This window comes from Stigmatopora argus, chromosome 4, assembly GCF_051989625.1.
Source record: "Stigmatopora argus isolate UIUO_Sarg chromosome 4, RoL_Sarg_1.0, whole genome shotgun sequence".
NCBI classification, from domain to species: domain Eukaryota; kingdom Metazoa; phylum Chordata; class Actinopteri; order Syngnathiformes; family Syngnathidae; genus Stigmatopora; species Stigmatopora argus.
Genome location: NC_135390.1, coordinates 20,544,215 through 20,566,558, shown reverse-complemented (window position 1 = coordinate 20,566,558; position 22,344 = coordinate 20,544,215). Strand labels below are relative to the sequence as shown.

The following is a 22,344-nucleotide window of genomic DNA, read 5'->3' as shown; positions in this document are numbered from 1 at the left end:
TGGGGCTGAGCAGCTGTGCTTAGCGTTCAGGCTGTCGGGAGAAAGGAGAAAGGAGCGCTGTGCTCTGGCGTTTTGTCCTGGCTAATCCAGGAGCTGCTCTAATGAATGCACATGTGAGCAGCTGCTCCTACTGCCGGCAAATGCAAAAAAAATAAAATGAGGCGCATATCAAGCTTTTATTGCCAGTTGCTTGCATCATTCCTTCATTAAGAATAGATGAATGATTAAAAAAAAAGGGACACCCGCCTTGGTAAGGGTGTCTCTTGGCACGGCTCCAATTTGGAAGTTAAGATTAGTTGGTTTTGGAGGTCAAACAGTGTGGCGAAAAAAACAAGAGTCGGTTCATTGTAGCAATAAACAGGTTCATCTGGTTTTTTTTCTCATTTCACAATATGTCAACTGTGCGTCGTTTGTGTGATGGCTAGCTAGCATCAGGGTTGAATCACAGGGGGTCCACACATATTTTCCAAGACTATATTTAGACTCAGTTTTTTTTATATACTTCTAATCCGTTCCTGTTATTTCCAAGCTATGTTTTGCTTACTCAATGCCCATATTTCTAAAGTTACCCATCCGTTAGCTGACATTTGTATGGAAGTGAGGCCCGGGATTGGCTCCTCAAAAAATGCTCTGTTACCAAGGATTACAAGATACTTCTATTTGTTTCTAAAGAGAAGTGGTTGCACTCAGGGGACATGTTTGCCGAGCGATTTGATTTACAGCAGCCGAAAAAGCCTGATGTTACTAAAAACCCACGATACTGGATGGGATCCGATTTTGGGACAAAATGCGATACTCCAGAAATAGGCGTATCCGTGACCGGACATTTCGTCAAGGGACAGTTCGTCGAACAGACATTTCGTCGCCGGACTCGCTAACGATTGTTTTTAAAATAAAAGGCAATAAATAAAATTTTATTAAAAAGACAAAAGGAAATTTACATATTCTTTAATGTAAAAAATAAAACCGCAAAAACTCGCTCGACAACACAAACACTAACATTTGGCGTGTGCAAGTACTAAATGTGCTCGTCTCGAAACACACTACGCACGAAACGGTTCCTACGTTGAGCGCTGCACGTTTGGAAAGACCCCAAAAAGAATCAACGTGACATCTGAGTTGTTATGTCACGTTCATTCTTTTTGGTGTCTTTCCAAATGTGGATCACTCAACGTAGGAACCGTTTCGTGCGTAGTGTGTTTAGAGACGAGCCCATTTAGTACTTGCACACGCCCAAATGTTAATGTGTTTGTGTGGTCGAGCGAGTTTTTGCTGTTTTATTTTCTTTAATAAAGAATGTGAATTTCCTTTGTCTTCTTTAATAGTGGTTAAGGTTAGACGAAGCGTCCGGGGACGAAGCGTCCGGGGACGAAGCGTCCGGGGACGAAGCGTCCGGGGACGAAGCGTCCGGGGACGAAGCGTCCGGGGACGAAGCGTCCGGGGACGAAGCGTCCGGGGACGAAGCGTCCGGGGACGAAGCGTCCGGGTACCGGCGTATTGGCCGCCAAAAACGATACTTGGTATTCAAGAGACATTACTAATTCGGACCAAACTAAACGGAACCAAGTAGGCCGTGAGCTTCCATTCAACTAAGCTTAATTCAAGGATGAAAATGGGAAAATATTCAAAAACACATTTATTTCCACGAATGACTTCATATTCCACTAATCTTCACTACAGAGAACTCCCACATCAGAACACTTTTTAACACAAACCTGCGAAAGCAGGCTTTTAACATGTTTTAGATTATTTGTGTACCAGACTATTAAATAAGAAGCTTCTGAAGACCACGCTGACAATCTCCATGTGTGCTGACTGTGGAAGCTTCTGATGGTTCGCAACCACAAAACCTTTGAAACATATTTGACAGACGATTCTATGAAAAATAAAGGGTTCATTGATACAATTGTCCTGACAAGCTAGCATGTGTGCTCAATACAAACTCCTGTTTACCACGTCTGCCATCTTTGCTTACCATTTAGTGACAGGTATGAATGGTATGCGATCATTACACAAGCAATTTAAAAGGCACATTTTTTTTGAAACAGTGCTTGCTTTATATAGGCACATCTGTACCACATTTGCAACCGAAATCTATCCAATAGCACGAACTTTATGTCAGCCATTCCAAGACAAAAAAAATCGGCATCATCTGCTATTAATAAAGATTTGAGGTGAATGTTGGGCGCCCGAAACTTGGAAATTAAAGTGCTTTGCTAAGGGCACCTTGGCAATGTTAGGAGTCAACTGGCCTCTTTCCAGCAACAAGCCATTTTCCTTATCAAAACAGACAACATGAAAAACAGTGAAAGGGCGTTTTGTCCCCTAGGTTTTTTTTCTTTCCTTGAACTGGCACGTCCACATTGTTTGGTGGGCTACCAGGTCAAGTAGCACGTGTGCGGTCAATTGGTCGCCGGTCTTTTGGTCACGGGTCTTTTGGTCGCCGGTCTTTTGGTCGCCTCGACCGCGACAACGGGCGACCAAAAGACCGGCAACCAAAAGACCGGCAACCAAAAGACTGGCGACAAAACAAGGTAAAACAACACGGTCTACACATCAATAAAAGCCAACAATGGCCATGAGCAGTTTCACTGAGCCCACATGTGAGTGTATAAGAGTTTGTTTGTACATGCGTTGTCCCTTTAAGAAGCTACGTCAGTCAGTGTCTTAACAAGTTCTCCAACCAAAAACAATAAAAGTCCGGGAAATTTGGAGCTTTTCTTTAGCCTAATAATGACTAGGGCATTAAGTATGACTAAATAGTCATTTACAGTTTGTATTTAGGGAATTTGAGCAACGATTTAAATGGTAATTATCACTTACCTTCTGGGCGACCAAAAGACCGGCGACCAATCGACCGTGTACCAAGTAGCATGTGCTTGGCTATGCATTTCACCATGTTTCACTCCACCAAGGCACAGTACATGCATGCAGATTTCTAAACATGAGGGTCTCAAGACATGACTAGGGTGGGGGATCCACGCTTAAGAAATGTGGTATACATGAGGTCACCAGCACTGCAAACCATATGCATAATAACTGCAATCCAGACTGCTGGAATACACAAAAAGAAAAAAGGGCTCTAAGAAGAAATAGAATAAGACCACATGACAATTTGTCAGAAGCATCAAATAACAGGACTTTTGCTGACTCCTCAAATTCTCCAGTTTCGCCCTAGGTGTCCAATTCCACAATATTACAATTTCTACATGATACCATTGGTGTCAAAATCTAATATTCTACAGTGGTACCTCGACATACGAGCATTTCAACATCCGAGTAAAATTGAGCAAATAATTATCTCTAGATACGAGACAAATTTCGAGATGCTAGAAAGCCAGGTGGCCAAGACATGAAAGGCTGTTTATCATTGTAGCGCACTGTCTTTTTTGCCGCATCTCTTTCGTGTATAACAGATATCTACGAGCACTGGGCGGAGCGTTGCATTTTTTCAGTGTTTTTTTCCGTCACTCCACGCGAATGGCATAGTGATCACTAATACGAGGAGTATATATTACTTCTCGTTGGCTGCTCATAAGAACATCAGGGGCACTGGCTCCGCAACTTCTCGTGTAATATCTCTGGTCGCAACTCCCTCTTTGTAATGTCTCTGCGAGCACTGGGCGGAGCATTGCATTTTTTCAGTGGTTTTCCCCCCTTAGCCTGTTAGCTCCCGTTAGCAGAGCAATCGCTAAGTCAAGACTACTTCTCGTTGGCAAGTGGTCGTGCGTTATCCTTTTGTGAGGACATTTGTGTGCATCATTTTCAGAATATTTTGAAGGGAATACAACAGCAAACAGCTCATCGATAGCGAAAGTGAGGGTGGAGGCGGGGCAAACAGCCAACCCGGCCAGGAGAAGGTATAAAAATGTAAAACAAAATTTGAAATAAGTTTAGTGTAAGGCTAGATTAAACTTATTTTTGAGTGTGTCTGCATCGTAATCCAAGTTCATTTAAATTTGTTTATGTTATATTACGATTCACCAGTGGAAAAAGTCTGCGATAGATGGCGATTAGAAGAAATAAAACATTTTTTTCCAATCCAATATCCTGTTTTTGGTGTGTTTTTCAGAGGTTTGGAACGGATTAATTTGTTTTTAGTCCATTTCAATGGGAAACGTTCGCTCGAGTTACGAAAAGCTCGACATACGATCTCAGTCCCGGAACCAATTAAGCTCATATCTCGAGGTACCACTGTATTCTACTATGTTCATCTCATTTATCTATGATAGACCTCACCATGGTAGTCCAACACAACAATGGAATGAATCACCAATTCCCACTTGTTCACGAATCGCATTAAAAATAGAATTTGACTCATCCAAAAAGATCTCAATATGTGTTGAAGTGTTAAATCCTCAATGAAGGCCACATTCCGCGGCCTCTGTACGGACGCGACTATGGGCCACGGGGGACATTAGGAGTAAAAACTCTTTGTTTTGGACTTCCTTTTGGTACACTGTATCCATTTGGTGTGAACCCAAAGAGCACAAGAGGGAAGGAAGTGTGACTTACTCCTCCATCCCTCGCAGCTCTTTAAAGGATGAAGAGGAGGAGGAGGAGGAGGAGGAGGAGGCAAGCCTGGCGCTTGAGCTCGTCAAGTCTGCCTACTCCATTGAAATATTAATGCGTAACTTTTAATGAGCAGGAATATAGTTACTTTTTTTTTTTAAATCCAAGTTGGAAAATCAGATCTAAGCGATAGTTCACTAAACCTTCGAAGAAAGTTATGTTCTGATTGTTAACATACCTGAAGTAAAAAAAAAAGAAAAGTAAACAAGTCCATCAAAAATGCTAGCACTGACAATTGTGATATCATTTTGATAACGAGGAATACAAAGAGCTGAAGAACAAAGTGTAGCAATTTAAATCTGCCTTTGAAAATTTAAACTTACGTGACATAAAAATGGTAAAAAAGAATATGAATGAAATTAAAAAAATAAATAAAAATGGTGCCCACATATCTGAAAATGAAGATTTCCTGAGTAAAGCACCCAATTGAACACCCATGTTAGCATTTACAGTGGTACCTCGACCTATGATCAGCTCGTGGTACGACGAAAAGTTCAAGCAAATAATTCGCTCTAGATACGAGAAAAAATTTGAGATGCAAGAAAGCCAGGTGGCCATGACATGAGGCTGTTTATCATTGTAGCGCACTGTCTTTTTTGCCGCATCTCTTTCGTGTATAACATATATCTACGAGCACTAAACGATTTATTCAGACGAGTTTTGACCAGGAAACGCACAACAAAAAGAGAGGTTTCTGGGTAATGAAGTATACTCGTGCACACAACACTGCCCAATTTTACTTCGATTAAACACATTTTATTACTATTAAACCACTAGTTATGTGTTACTTTGTTAATAGATGGCGAATTAGAACAAATAAAAATGTTTTTCCCATCCAATATCCTGTTTTGGGTGTTTTTTCAGAAGGTTGGAACCAATTAATTTATTTTTAGTTCATTTCTATGGGAAACGTTACGAAAAGCTCGACATACGATCTCAGTCCCGGAACGGATTAAGCTCGTATGTCGAGGTACCACTGTACTTAAGACATTTATAATACAGTGAAAAGCCCTGGGTGACAATTATTGTTGGACATGTAATTATTTAAACTAGGGGTAGTAAACACTAGCACGTTAGCGCTAACTCTGCTAAGGTAGCTTATTCGGGCTTGCCATTGGGACGCTATTCTCACGCATACAACAGGATGCGAAGTCAAAGCGAGTAAGCCAACTTGTGTCAACGGTCATCAGATTCTACACTAGCATGTCATTCTATTCTTCTATACAAGGAAGTGCAAGTCACAACAGTGGTATGTCGCACTTCTATGAGTGGTCGGGGGTAGAAGCATCATGAGTCACAAAACGGAATAATGGATGGGAAGTAGATTAAAAAAAAAACTAAGGAAACCTAGCGCCTTTGAGAAGAAGGAAAAGCAACGTGAATCAACGAAGATGAAAGCGGGACGAAAGCCTGCTAGGGGGAACATTTCCTGGAATAATGTGTGCCGAGCAGTAGGTGACTCATTAATACGGCTCCATTTACAAACAAAAGGCTTAATAATTACACAACTTTGCAAGGTCTTTGTCGTGGAGATCTACAAGTCCAGCTTTAGAATCATGAAGGCAATAAAAAAAGGGTTTACCGGTGCAAAACGCCACGGAACTGCAATCGATCGGGACTTGTACTTCCACTCGGTTTCACAATGTCAGCACGGCAGGTGGAGGGGAAGAACAAATAATGACTGATGAGGGCCAGTCGGCCCGCCAAGCCAAAAATGGCTTCATCACCGACAGTCATATTCGGTACAAGGTGAAAGAAAACATTGTGGTGAGCTGCAGGCCAAAAGCACATTTTCCTGTATGACCTCAAGACATAAATTCATATAACCTAGTTAGACAAACCTTGGCTTAAAACAGGGGTGTCAGACTCGAGTTGGTTCGCGGGCCGCGTTAACGTCAACTCGATTTCACGTGGGCCGGACCATTTTAGATATAATACTTAGATTTTTTTTTTTTATAAATGGATTAAAAGAACTGGATTAAAAGCCATGAATATTCAGTTTTTTTATAGATCTAAAACAATGTTTAGTTTAGCTTTTTTTAAATATATTTTTAGATTTTACAAAATGATTTTTGAACCAAAAACACAGAAAAAAATGGATTAAAAAATTACAATAGATTTAAAAGGGGGAAATCAGGAAATTTAATATACATCTATACTCTTCATTTTAATTCGATCCTTTAACGTCAACTTGATTTCATGTGGGCCGGACCATTTTAGAAATAATATTTAGATTTTTTATTTTTATAAATGGATTAAAAGAACTGGATTAAAATCCCTGAATATTCAGTTTTTTATAGATCTAAAACAATGTTTATTTTAGCTTTTTTTAAATATATTTTTAGATTTTACAAAATGATTTTTGTACTAAAAACACAGAAAAAAATTGATTAAAAAATTACAATTATTGATTAAAAAGGGGGAAAAACAGGAAATTTAATATACATCTATACTCTTCATTTTAATTTGATCCTAAAACAGAAAGTTGTCACTCATGATTTACTTTCCCTGGCCACACAAAATGATGCGGCAGGCCAGATTTGGCTCCCGGGCCGCCACTTGGACACATGAGGCTTAAAATACAATTCATAACTGTCAGCAACAGTGGAAGTTAAAGTGGAATCTTTGCCAAGGTTGAACGGGTGCTTTGTCTGTCAGTCGATGTTAAATGGCCTTCTCCTGTTTTACTGATGTGAGATGACAGGAACCAACCACTAATTAGTCTAGGGTCCGTCATGGCTCACTGTGCCAATCATTCAGGCGGAGCCAAGTAATAGACAAACAGACAATACCCTTCGCTTTTGAGATAGTCAGGGATAAAAGATGAGCTACTGGATTAAAAGACAATACAGTGGTACCTCGAGATAGGAGCTTAATTCGTTCCGGGACTGAGCTCGTATGTCGATTTACTCGTAAGTCAAATCAACGTTTCCCATAGAAATGAACTAAAAACAACTTTTTGGACGGCAACGCGCTCAGAACATAAAATAAACAGATTTAAATGAACTTTGATTACGATGCAGACACACTCAAAAATAAATATAATCTAACCTTACACTAAACTTAATTCTAATTTTGTATTTAAGTTTGATACCGGCCAGGTTGGCTCTGTTTGCCCCGCCTCCATCCTGACTTTCAGTCAATATCAAGGGTTGTTTGAGTTTGTATTCCCTTCAAAATATTCCGAATATGATGCACACAAATGTCCTCACAATAGGATAACGCACGACCACTTGCCAACGAGAAGTAGTCGAATTAGCGATCTCTCCGCCAACGGGAGCTAACAGGCTAAGTGGGGGGAAAAATGCAACGCTCCGGCCAGTGCTCGCAGAGACATTACAAAGAGGTAGTTGCGACCAGAGACATTACAAAGAGGGAGTTGCGAGCCAGTGCCCCTGATGTTCTTATGAGCAGCCATCGAGAAGTAATATATACTCCTCGTATTAGCGATCGCTCTGCCATTCGCGCTGAGTGACGGAAAAAAACACTGAAAAAATGCAACGCTCCGCCCAGTGCTCGTAGATATCTGTTATACACGAAAGAGATGTGGCAAAAAAGACAGTGCGCTACAATGATAAACAGCCTCTCATGTCTTGGCCACCTGGCTTTCTCGTATCTCGAAATTTGTCTCGTATCTAGAGATAATTATTTGCTCGAAATTTTACTCGTATCTCGAAATGCTTGTATGTCGAGGTACCACAGTATAAGCAAAATATACACTATATCAATGACCCAATCAAGCAACAAATTACATTCCGCAAATTTCATTTTAAGTCATAAACACTCCTAAAAATCTAATCTGCGTAAATGCAAAATGCAGATCTTTTTTTTTTTAATAAAGTGGATTTATAGTTTGTTTTAAGGACTAGAAGTTAGACGTGATACATTTTCTTGAAGAACACGTTTAATGGATGTTTTTATTCAACTATATTTTAAATGTAAATGTCTGACAAGGCCAAGTATAAGTATGTCTTGTCACCATAAAAAAAACTGTCGCATGTCCGGACAAAAGCTGACATGACCCTGACCGTTTTTTTGTGCAAAATTCTGTATTTTTCCATTAATGGCTTTTGGAAAAAACATTGAAATTGACATGAAGTTTCATCCCGCTATGGCACCCTTCCACTTAATGTACAACCGTTAAAACTAATCAAAAACTAAGAAAAACAAGTTACTTTTTAGCAAAGACTTCAATGACATGCAGCCTTGGTGTTTTGAGAGATAATTTTTTTGGTTATTGATCTAAACCCAAACTGTGAAATGAATTCAGTAGACTGTTTTAATAAGCAGACTTTCAGAAACACTAATGAACCAAAGCACAGACACAATTTTGAATTAAAAAAAGACCAGAATTTGTAGTAGATCAGGGGTGTCAGACTGTGGGCCACGTTAACGTCAACTCGATTTCATGTGGGACGGACCATTTTAGATATAATATTTATATATATTTTTTTATAAATGGATTAAAAGAACTGGTTTAAAATCCCTGAATATTCCGTTTTTATATATCTAAAACAATGTTTAGTTTAGCTTTTTTTAAATATATTTTTAGATTTTACAAAATGATTTTTGAACTAAAAACACAGAAAAATTGATTAAAAATGACAATTATTGATTTACAAGGGGGAAAATCAGGAAACTTAATATACATCTATACTCTATTTTAATTTGATCCTAAAACAGAAAGTCGGCACTAGTGATTTACTTTCTCGGGCCGCACAAAATGATGCGGTGGGCCAGATTTGGCCCCCGGGCCGCCACTTTGACACCTGTGCTCTAAACCAAGGGTGTCAGACTCGGGTTGGTTCGCGGGGCACGTTAACATCAACTCGATTTCATGTGGGCCGGACCATTTTAGATATAATTTAGATTTTTTTTAAATAAATGGATTAAAAGAACTGGATTAAAAGCCCTGAATATTCCGTTTTTTATAGATCTAAAACGATGTTTATTTGAGCTATTTTTTATATATTTTTAAATTTTACAAAATGATTTTTGAACTAAAAACACAGAAAAAATGGATTAAAAATTACAATGATTGATTTAAAAGGGGGAAAATCAGGAAATTTAATACACATCTATAATCTTCATTTTAATTTCATCCTAAAACAGAAAGTCGGCACTCATGATTGACTTTCCCGGGCCACACAAAATGATGCGGCGGACCAGATTTGGCCCCCAGGCCGCCACTTGGACACGTGTAGTAGCTAAATGATATCCAAGCCAATTTAAAAAAAAGGAAAACTTCCAATGAGACCCAGTTTGGGCATTGCAATCAAATGCCAAATTAGCTTTTATCAGACTCTAAAAAATCCAACGCTAGAGCGCGTCTGCGTGCAAACAGGTTGAGACGGATTCTTTAACGTCAGTGTTTTGGTTCTCGCACAGCATTCAAGTCGCGGCATGCCGACCAATGGCCTCCTCACTTGACTTTCCCTCTCAATTGTTTTGTACAATCCAGCAGGAATGAAAGGAGTGGCGCAGGCGGTCGATAAAAGCGCGGCCCGGCGCTCAATACGAGCCTTGGCGCCCCTCCGCTTTCATTTGGACACGCCTCACGTGGTGAAGGCTTCATTAATTTAATGGCGCTGTTTGGAAACCACGACGTACTGTAACGGGGTCTAACAACCGGCTGTTGACGTTTCCTTTCTAGTTACCATGACAACAGCGATACCTGGGCCAAAAAGGGGGTTATGTTGTCAGCGGTTTTGTTTGTCGCGGAACAGGATGACAAAGGCCAAGTAAGAAAGAGACCATTAGTGTTTATGGATTCAGTTAAACGAGGTAGGATTGATTCTTTTTGAAAAATGGAGATGCCCTTAATTAGTCTGTAAAATTGCCTACGCAGCTTTTTCTTTCTACTCGATAATAAGAAAACACTCGTGGTTAAAAGTCCGAAGAAGGGTATCGCAATGTTTATTTCAGCTTTTTTAATTTAGATTTTACAAAATGATTTTTGAACTAAATACACAGAAAAAAATTGATTAAAACATTACAATTATTGATTTAAAAAAGGGGCTAAAACAATGTTTATTTCAGCCTTTTTGAAATATATTTTTAGATTTTACAAAATGATTTTTGAACTAAAAACACAGAAAAAAATGATTAAAAAATTACAATTATTGATTTAAAAGGGGCTAAAACAATGATTTTAGCTTTTTTTTTTTACATATTTTTAGATTTTACAAAATGATTTTTGAACTAAAAACACAGAAAAAAATGGATTAAAAAAATTACAATTATTGATTTAATAGGGGCTAAAACAATGTTTATTTTAGCTTTTTTTAAATATATTTTTAGATTTTACAAAAATTGTTTTGAACTAAAAACACAGAAAAAATGATTAAAAAATTACAATTATTGATTTAAAAGGGGCTAAAACAATGTTTATTTTAGCTTTTTTAAAATATATTTTTAGATTTTTAAAAATGATTTTTGAACTAAAAACACAGAAAAAAAATGATTAAAAAATTACAATTATTGATTTAAAAGGGTGAAAATCAGGAAATGTAATATACATCTATACTCTTCATTTTAATTTAATCCTAAAACAGAAAGTCATGATTTACTTTCCCGGGCCACACAAAATGATGCGGCGGGACAGATTTGGCCCCCGGGCCGCCACTTTGCCACGTGCATTAACATGTCAATGTTAGCGGGAGACTTGGTTGGAGTTGGGCACGCAATTCCATGAATTCAATTTACGCCATCTTGTTAAATTTCAGGGCCATTGACACCATTTGACATTCACTCCGGTTAATGTGTCACAATCTATTGTGGGAAACGGCAGTTACCATGGGTGTAATCCATCATTGTTTTTTTCATCTACCTTTTTTATGTCACCTTCTATTATCTTGTGGGAAATGGGCCAGTATTAAAGAGTAACACATGTTGGGAACTGGATTAGCCCACCCGTCGCAAATGAGCTGCACATTTGGTGGCTGATAGAGTTTGGGCACCGAGAAATGGTCAGGTTTGCAGTCTCTAATAAAGTCAACATTCCACTCTTTCCCATACAATTACATGATGTCAGTAAATTCCCTCCTATACAGTGGTACGTCGACATACGAGCACCCCGACATTTTGAGATACGTGTAAAATTTCAGGTTCAAATTAGGGCCAAAAACAAGTGTTAAGGAATCATTAGTACCTTTATAATTAGACCAGTAAAATGTAGACTCCCCATGTGAGATATTTGAGAGAACGAAATACAGTGGTACCTCAACATACGAGCACCCTGACATACGAGCATTTTGAGATACGAGTAAAATTGAGCTAATAATTAGCTCTAGATACGAGAAAACCAGGTGGCCAAGACATGAGGCTGTTTATCATTGTCTTTTTTGCCGCATCTCTTTCGTGTATAACAGATATCTATCTATCTATGAGCACTGGGTGGAGCGTCGCATTTTTTTCAGTGTTTTTCCGTCACTCAGCGCGAATGGCGGAGCGATCGCTAGTAATTAGAATTAAGTTTAGTGTAAGGTTAGATTAAACTTATTTTTGGGTGTGTCTCCATCATAATCCAAGTTCATTTAAATTTGTTTATGTTATTAAATGAGCGTGTTGCCGTGCAAAAAGCGCCCCCTCTCTGTCCGTCTTTCTCTTTCCCCCCTTCGAAATCTGTATTATTTTAGTACTATTAAACACGTTTTAGTAATATTAAACCACTAGTTGTGTTACTTTGTTAATAGATGGCGAATTAGAAGAAATAAAACATTTTTTTCCAATCCAATATCCTGTTTTTGGTGTTTTTTCCGAGGGTTGGAACGAATGAATTAGTTTTTAGTTCATTTCAATGGGAAACGCTCATTCAAGTTACGAGTAAATCGACATACAAGCTCAGTCCCGGAACGAATTAAGCTCGTATCTTGAGGTACCACTGTATGACTTGTTGATCATCTCCATCACAAATTCAACTAGAACAGAAGAGAAGAAATCTGTTTTGGTGTGGGGGGGGTCTGGCAGGATATGAAATATTGGTGCGCCCTTCTTTTCTTTCATTACCGGCACCAAAGGCTTGGAACAAAAAAAAAAAGCACAAAAAAAGCGTGAGCTTTTCCAGAATTGCTGCAGGCCAACACCTCAATCAGAGTTCCCCTATAAAGAGACTTAAATTACACAGCATAGGAAAGCTCCTCATGCTAATGTGACAAGCCTCCCACTAGTCCCACCTGCGGGCATGATGACATATTAGCCTGCTTCTAAGTTGGAGGAAAAAGTAGCGTGGCTTATTCAACTTTGATGCTGAGCAGAACTTCGCTGCATGTTCCAACTATTCAAGAGTTTTACCATTGCCAGGAGCTTTGCGTGATTAATACCCCGGGTAGCTGGGCCGTGTGAGGTCTGCATCTATGTGTGAGTTACTGAAGGCACGGATAGTTATATGCCAAACTAATTGATGTTTTTGGACGAAATGAGGAAAAACTGGGTCAAACAAGGACCATTGTAATTATTATTGATTTTTAAATTTTAGTTTGATATCAGCATTCCTCAGAAGAGCCTCATATATTGTTCTTAGTTTTTGACATTCATTGCTAATTGCCCAAAATATTGAAGTATATCTCTGATAGGGCAATAATAATAATAATAATGTAATCCGTTACAAAATAGCGTTGTTTTATTGAAGTGTTTTTGATCAGGAGGGTCAAACACATCTTTGTCATGGTCCACATTGTAGTTAGGGTCTTATTCAGAGGGTCATTATGTCATTTGTTGACCTAAATATTATCCGAATTATCTTTTTTTTAGCCTCTTAACTTGTCAAATGCCATTGACTGTGCTAGTTGTCCAATCCATGTGTTCCCCATTTTTCATTGAATACTGCGGAAACGTATTTGAAAGTAATTTTGCTGAGAAAAAAAGTCGACGCACGGACTACACAAAATAATGTGACGGTCCTGAACCAGCCCCCAAGCCTTAGGTTTCCCACCTGTGTTTTCAGCACTCTCTGAAAAACATGGTGACCTGTCGATACTAAAAAAGGGGTTATTTTTAAGCCTTACAATATCAACACTCCGACTCGATACGGCAAATAATCCTGAAAATGTCAGGGTTTTCATCCGAGGCTTTGCGAGTGAGTGGCTGAGCGCGACACCATGTTCTTCATATCGCATTTCCTATGCGGGAGCAGGAACTGCTCATGCGGGGTGGAAAAAAAACAGGCCGGGTGCCAAAATATGATGGCAGACAAATGAGAAATTCTTTGATGTCAAGTTGAGGAGCCAAAATAACTTTTCCCCGACGCTATCTCGTCGCAGCATCCCTTGACGGGACGGTGGAGGAGATGATAAAATGAGGAGCCGTGGGAGTGACTTGGGAGGCTTATGAATCAATCACTCAATATAGCGCTGCCTCCATAGATATACATTTTTTTCTCAAGCCATTGTCTGCCATCGATGGCGACAGACGTCCAATCTAAAAGGGCAATGTGAAACTTGTTTGTGAGCACTGCTTGGTCTGCCCTGGTTGAATATTAACATCCGCCCGTTTCATGGGCGGCGCCTTATTTCCATTGTTTGAGTTTGATTTATTGAATAAGGGAAAGCACATATTAATGGCTCGATGTATCGATAGATATATAGATAGAGATAGATAGATATATAGATAGAGATAGATAGATATATAGATAGATAGATATATAGATAGAGATAGATAGATATATAGATAGATAGAGATATATAGATAGATAGAGAGCGAGAGCGAGAGAGAGAGATAGATAGATATAGAGATAGGGATAGATATATAGAGAGGGATAGATATATATAGATAGAGATAGATATATAGATAGAGATGTATATGTATATATATATATATATATGTATATACATGCATGTATATATAGATGTATATATGTATGTATGTATGTATGTATATATATATATATATATATATATATATATATATATATATATATATATATATATGTATGTATATATATATATATATATATATATATATATATATATATCAGCAATATACGTGTATTTATATATTCATTTTTTAATTAATTAATGTATTAACATATTTATTACCTATTTATTTATGTCTAAAATGTCTTTTCCTGTGTCTGTATTCTCACCCTCTTGCTACTATGACAATGACATTTCCCGAATACAGGATGAATAAAGTTATCTAATCTAATCCAATGTAGTTTACAAAATCTTCCAACACAAAGCTCCTCCTCCACTGCAAGATTTTAAACCCAAAAATTCCAACACATCAACAAGGGCTGGCTCTAGAGGTGACTGTGCATTTCCTTTAAAAAAAAATGCATTCATCCAAAGCACCTTCTCCCTTCATACCTGGAACTGAATACCAATTAACATACATGATCTCCCATCTCTGAACCTCTTGACCAATCATCTTACAACCTGTCTGCTAGACGAACAAAATTGCGATCCCACGCTGTCTAAAACTGTGCATGTGTGTCTAGTATGTGTCATCGTTTATCTTTGACCTACACAAGGGACTAAAGATGGAAATTAGCCCTCGGCTACAATGGTATTTTCACTCCCAAAGTTCCCCCCCAAGCAATTAACCGTTAAACAGCATCCCTGGGTCAATTCACCGGATTAAACGGTCAGGAATGCTGGTCACAAACTCATTTTCCTGTCTGTCTTTTAAAAGGGGAAAGAAGACGACTACGCAAACCGACTGATGCATTTGCCCTTGAATTGAATTGTCTAGTGTGGTCAGAAACACATTTTTATTGGGTTAACGTGATGCGACACTTCAAAGTGGGATACTGTGCGTTCTTGGGGTTGGACTTGTCACTGACTTCTCCAAACTTTATTGGATTTTCCTATCTGAAAATCTCCCGGCATTATTTCTCATCCTCTAATTAGCTCTGCCAAGGAGATTATGTTCCCATCAGTTGGACATTTAGGATGAAGGCGCTAAGCGAGAAATTGGATTTCCACAGCTTTCTTGTGGTAGGGCGAAATTCATCTTTTGGCCGATAAATGAATTTGTATTGCACTTTGTTGGATGGGAAAGAAGTGATACATTTCTGTCACGCTGGGACGCCTTTGTGTTTCACAGCATGTCACAGTATTTCATGAAAACGCAAATGATTGTTAGGAGACAGCTTGGGCAGACCATAATCATAAATCTATCATTTCACGTTTCACTGGTGGGTGCGCGTTTAATGTTTGAAAGAGAAGTGGACTAAAATACCCGTGTCCGAATGAGACCACGTGTAAAAATGACAAACGGAGTTGTAAATCTCATGCTAGGTTCCTTTGAGCCAAGGAAAATCCATTACATTTCTATTTTACACTAAAATCAAAGCAGTTATCGTGACTCATTTAAAAGGGACAGACAACGTCTTTATTGTATTCATTCCAGCTGGAAAGAATATGATTTAATAATTGGGTATTTAATCATTTTTTTTTGCCTAATTGAGCAAAGCTATCCCAATACTACCGTCATACCAAAAATACTATTAATACAGCAACGGGCTTAACAAAGCAGAAAATTCACAAATTCAGTGTTTTGCAAGTTACTTTTCTATTTTCTATTCTATCAAATTACCTACAAATACTTTGTTTTATGTGAACATAAAAAAATGGTCATCCAACGTCCTATCAAATGAGATATTTTGCTCTTTTTTTACTGTCGCTGGACATTTCCTTTGTTCTGCAAAGGTTGTTTTACTAGTGTAAATATAGTATGAAATATACTGTATATATTAGTTTTTTCCAATATTGTTATACATACTACGTACATATTGTTGTACCTGTGAATTATTTTGTTACTCATCACTCTCAAGTTATTGGCTGCCATCAAGAGGTTTGGCTTCAAATCCAGTTTAACTGGGAAGCTGCCAGTAATCAGACATCTATCCCAGTCTATGAGTTGATACAACAAATGTACAGTGGTACCTCGACATACGAGCGTTTCGAGATACGAGTAAAATTTCGAGCAAAAAAATTATCTCTAGATACGAGACAAATTTCGAGATACGAGAAAGCCAGGTGGCCAAGACATGAGAGGCTGTTTATCATTTTAGCGCACTGTGTTTTTTGCCGAATGTCTTTCGTGTGTAACAGATATCTACGAGCACTGGGCGGAGCGTTGCATTTTTTTTGGGTCGTCACTCAGCGCGAATGGCGTAGCGATCGCTAGTACCAGTATATTTTACTTCTCGTTGGCAAGTGGCCGTACGTTATCCTATTGTGAGGACATGTGTGTGCATCATTTTCGGAATATTTTGAAGGGAATACAAAAGGAAACAGCACATCGATAAATAAAGTCAGGGTGAAGGTGGGGCAAATACAGGCAACCCGGCCGGTATCAAACTTAAATACAAAATTAGAATTAAGTTTAGTATAAGGTTAGATTAAACTTATTTTTGAGTGTGTCTGCATCGTAATCCAAATTCATTTAAATTTGTTTATGTTATATTACGATTCACCGGTGCAAAAAGTCTCCCCGTTCATATCTCAAGGTACCACTGTAAGTGCAAAATATTAGTTTAACTTGCGTCACTAACAATGGCACCAAAAAAACCTCCCATTTAGTCACCTTTAGCAATTTCACATATCCTGCATTCCCCCTACTGAACCGCAGAAGCACATAAACAGCAATTACATGGGGCCAATGGCTCCGTGAGACGCGGTGGGGGGGCTGAAATTATCAGCCAAATGGGCATTAAAAAGGCAACCGGGCGACCAGTGCACGGCCACAAGAGGGATGAGCGGGGTAGACATTTTGCACCGGTGAATCGTAATGCTCGTATGTCGAGGTACCACTGTAACTGCTTCCGTTTTTGTTCAAAAAATGCAAACGGTTCCAAAAGGAGCCAATAAATTTAAAAGGCTTTTCTTGGGCGGGCTTGGTATTTCCAGCCAAGAGCCAGGAAGTAACACGTCGACCGAGTTTAACTGCCAAGGAAGGTGAACGCAGCGTGAAATTGCAGCAATGCAAGAATTTGGAGAAGATTGATTTCCGAGATGCAGATTCAGAGATTTGTGATAATTTTCATGTGACAGTGACAAACGTCCAATCCATTTTAAGAGCGAGAAGGTGGCTCCGGTTGATCGCTCCTGATGCAAAAGTAAAATGAACTATAAAAATGAGCGAATTAGAAAAGGTGGCTGAACACAGAGCAACGACTGCTACGATATTTTAGAAAGAAATTGCCAGCAACAAAAGTTGCATAATGTCAAATTATAAATCTTTTTTTTTTCTTAATGAAAGGGCGCCATAATGCATGTTGGGAATTGCATCAACAAGACATTATCTCTTCCCAAACTGCGGTAAATGATGCATTCAAAAGAAAGGGAATTAGCAGTGTTCAAATGAACTCATTTACGACCAAACATCACATCACAAGAGATCGACTTCTTGCAGGCGCCATAGAAAATTGGGTTGTATGGCTACACGAACACAAAATTTTCACAATAAAAAGATTAAATTTCCATTTTTTTCATCATAAAAAAAGTTTGTTTCTACTCTTTGGTTCTTGAGTTATGGGCAGTTGAAATACATAATTAAAATTGTTATATGCCTTTGGTATTGAATGCGGTAATAAGGCAAAATGTCACAAAAACACAGGCAACCCAATTTGTCAACCTATTGATATTAATCAAATAATTATGAATAAAACTATGCAAGGCTTAGTCATAGAAAATGAAATCACTCACAATTACTAATAGCTTATTATATTTCGATTTGTCTAAACAAATATGTGCAGTAATCCCTCGGTTATCGCGTGTTCACTTATTGGGAATTCACTACTTTAATTTTTTTCTGCTATTAATTATTTTGGAAAAAAATTAAAAAAGAAAAAATACCTTAAAAAATATATATATTTATACATTTTTTAAAAAGTTCATAAAAATGTAAAAATCCACGCTGAAACTCATAAGCGGAAGCCACTCTTGCTACTAGGACTCAGCACTGAAGAAAAAAAAAAGTCATAATAGTGGTGACCCTACTTCGCAATTTTTCAATTATCGCGGACATGTTTGGTCTACATCACGTGTCAAAGTGGCGGCCTGGGGGCCAAATCTGGCCCGCCGCATCATTTTGTGCGGCCCGGGAAAGTAAATCATGAGTGCCGACTTTCTGTTTTAGGATCAAATTAAAATGAAGAGTATAGATGTATATTACATTTCCTGATTTTCCCCCTTTTAAATCAATAATTGTATTTTTTTAATCCATTTTTCTGTGTTTTTAGTTCAAACATCATTTTGTTAAATCTAAAAATATATAAAAAAGCTAAAATAAACATTGTTTTAGATCTATAAAAAACTGAATATTCGGGGATTTTAATCCAGTTCTTTTAATCCATTTATAGAAAAAAAATCTACATTTTATATCTAAAAATGGGACATGAGATCTGGTCACCATGAATGTGGCCCGCCAACCAAACTGGGTTTGACACCCCTGGTCTACATTGAAATTTGAGGGATTACTGTATACTACTGTACCAGTAATGTTTGCATCAGATATTTGATGAAGTATAAAATAGTAATTAAATCTGCCTTTGAAAAATGTACCATGCCTGACAAAAACAAAATCTCAGTTCATTCAATGTCAACACCACTTCACCACTATCAGGGTCGTGGGGTGCTGGATTTATCACAAGCGACCCTAAACTAGTCACCAGTCAGTCAAAGGTCACACAAAGAGACAAACAACCATTTACAGTCACAACTGCACTACCATCGAGTGGGACTCGAACCCACGCCACCTGCACCAAAGTCAGCCAAAAGAACCGGTGCAACGTCAGAAACTGAATGCGGCCACATATTTAAAAGTAGAGATTGTCCAAGTAAAGTAAACAAAACACCCACATTAATTGTTTTTCCGCTGGCTTTACTGGGTCGTGTAATGCAGTCAATGCTATTGATCTGTTTCAATTACCTCAATTATTTCTCTTGTAAAAGGTGGTGTTTATGAACGAATGGTGAGGAGAGATTGGACGCCGCCGACTTTATGGATTACAGTGCCATGAAAAATTATTTTCCCCGTTCCATTTCTTATTTTTTTAAAATATTTGTCACACATAAAAGGCTCTAGATATTCAAACCAATTTTAGTATGACACAAAGACAATCCACAGAAATAGAAAATGTAGTTTCTAAATGATGATTTTTCTATTTCCCAAGGCAGAAAAAAAATTACAAACTTGTCTGTCCCTCAGTGAAAAAGTAATTTCCCGCAAAACCTAATAACGGGATGTGCCAATTTTGACAGGAATAACTGAAATCAAGCATTTACGATAATTTGTGATGAGTCTTTCACAACACTTTGGAGGAACTTTGGCCCACTCTTCTGTGCAGAATTGTTTCAATTATGCAATATTTGAGCGTTTTCTAGCATGAACAACATGTTTCAGATGCTTTTAGACAGCAGAACTCATTCTTCTACCAATTACAGCAAGTCGTCCAGGTCCTGGGGTAGCAAAGCAGCCCCAGAGCATCACACTGCCACCACTGCCTCACTTTTGGACTAGTTTTCTTTCGTAGATGTGGCCTGTGAAATTGAACTTAGCTTTCCTACAATTGTAATTAGTCACACACAGTTATTTTGTGATTGTACAAAGAGGGCCAGACAAGTTTGTAATTTTTTTTCTGCCTTGGTAAATGAAATCATCATTTAGAAACTGCATTTTCTATTTCCTTGGGTTGACTCCGTGTCATACTAAAATTGCTTTGAATATCTGGAGCCTTTTGTGTGTGATAAATATGCAAAAAAAAAAAAAAAAACAAGCAGGAACGGGGCAAATACTTTTTCACGGCACTGTATGTGGAGTCAATTTATAGCATGCTAGGTTTCAGTTCTCAAAGCTAGAATTGCATTACCGTAATTTAGAAGGTTTGGCTAGAGCAAGGGTGTCAGACTCAAGTTGGTTCGCAGGCCGCTTTAACGTCAACTTGATTTCATGTGGGCAGGACCATTTGAGATATAATATTTAGATTTTTTTTAATAAATGGATTAAAAGAACTGGATTAAAAGCCCTGAATATTCCATTTTTTATAGATCTAAAACAATGTTTATTTTAGCTTTTTAAATATATTTTTAGATTTTACAAAATGATTTTTGAACTAAAAACACAGAAAAAAATGGATTAAAAAATGACAATTATTGATTTAAAAGGGGGGAAATCAGGAAATTTAATATACATCTATACTCTTCATTTTAATTTGATCCTAAAACAGAAAGTCGGCACTCATCATTTACTTTTCCCGGGCCACACAAAATGATGGGGGCGGGCCAGATTTGGCCCCCGGGCTGCCACTTTGACACACGTGGGCTAGAGAAAATGATGTGTCCAAATTGGACCATTTCACTTGCAATTAGTCTGACTTTTGTTGGCAAACATTTAAACATTGGCTGTGTGGGTATTTTGAGGGGAGTGTGTTAAACTGTTTTGTTTTGCACAGATTACTTTGCTCAAATGTGTCATTTTTTTCTAAAAAAGAATGAAGCAATTGCTGAAACCTTTGAGCATGTTTTCACAACAGGCTGCAGGGGCTGGAATCATGTTTTCATCCACGTAAAAACCACGCGAGGTGATGTCATCCGAGATACCGCGAGGGGAACAGAGGTTACACCTGGATGTGTTGGGGTGGTGACCCTGGATACTGGCAGAGGGGCCATTAAAAAAAAATGGGCCTCACGGCTTTTACACCGCCAGAGAATGGCTTTTGTTTGGCTTTGTTTTCTTTCTTTCTTTTTTTTTTAGGAGGAGGAGGAGCTATGTGAAGAAAGCCGTGAGGAATGTGGCTCTCTGGAGGAGAATGTTGAGACTTAAATTTGAGATTAACGCATTTTTGGGACCTGGAACCAAAGTTTTTAACCTTTGATAGGACACTCATGTAACTTATTGGTTGCCAATGACGGGATTTTTTACAAGAAGAGAAATAACTGAAGTATGAGCATCTACAGCTAGTTCTCACAATTTGAATGAATTGGATGGGTGTTGTTGTCAATAGCAAATAAACAATTAAATGACGTATTTTTTTTATTATTAATAAAGAGAAGAAACAACTTATTTGGGATCATAACCAGTCTATTTCTATTCACATTTGATTATTTCATAAAAAGGGCTGCTCTCGTATAAGAAATGTTGTAATCTGCATAAAATAAAATATGATTTCCACGTTTCCAATGAGTTTTTAATGAGGTAAAGTAAAGGCTGCAGTTTTTTTAATGATCAAAAGTAGTCTTACTCTCCTGAACATAAACTATATTTAGACAGACATGACGAACATTATAACATGGCTATCAAAGAAACATGCTAATTTTATTTTAGCATGCCTATGGGGATAACAATTTTTCAATATTCTGATATGTGCTTCAACTGTCAGAATTGGAAGTGAATAAGACAAATAAAGTGGCCTGAGGGGGGGAATATTGCAAATAAATCTCCATTGTAAAATGTATGACTCGTAAGTAACTTGGTAGAAGTGTCACATTAAGTCATTGCCTTCCCAGTTCAGTGTGAAGTGGTTAGTTCATCAGCCTCACAGTTTTGGGTCGAGCCCAGGTTGGTCCTCACTGTCTCAAAGTGGCGGCCCGGGGGCCAAATCTGACCCGCCGCATCATTTTGTGTGGGCCGGGAAAGTCAATCATGAGTGCCGACTTTCTGTTTAAGGATCAAATTAAAATGAAGAGTATAGATGTACATTAAATGTCCTGATTTTCCCCTTTTTAAAACAATAATTGTCATTTTTTATCCATTTTTCTGGGTTTTTAGTTCAAAAATCATTTTGTAAAATCTAAAAATACATACAAAAAGCTAAAATAAGCATTGTTT

The 22,344-nt window shown here is 38.1% G+C and overlaps 1 protein-coding gene across 5 annotated transcripts in view; it reads right to left on the bottom strand.

The window, feature by feature from the left end:
• Nucleotides 1-22,344, bottom strand: part of ddr1 (discoidin domain receptor tyrosine kinase 1) — a 67,554-nt gene that overhangs the window by 43,905 nt on the left and 1,305 nt on the right. The window lies entirely within an intron of this gene.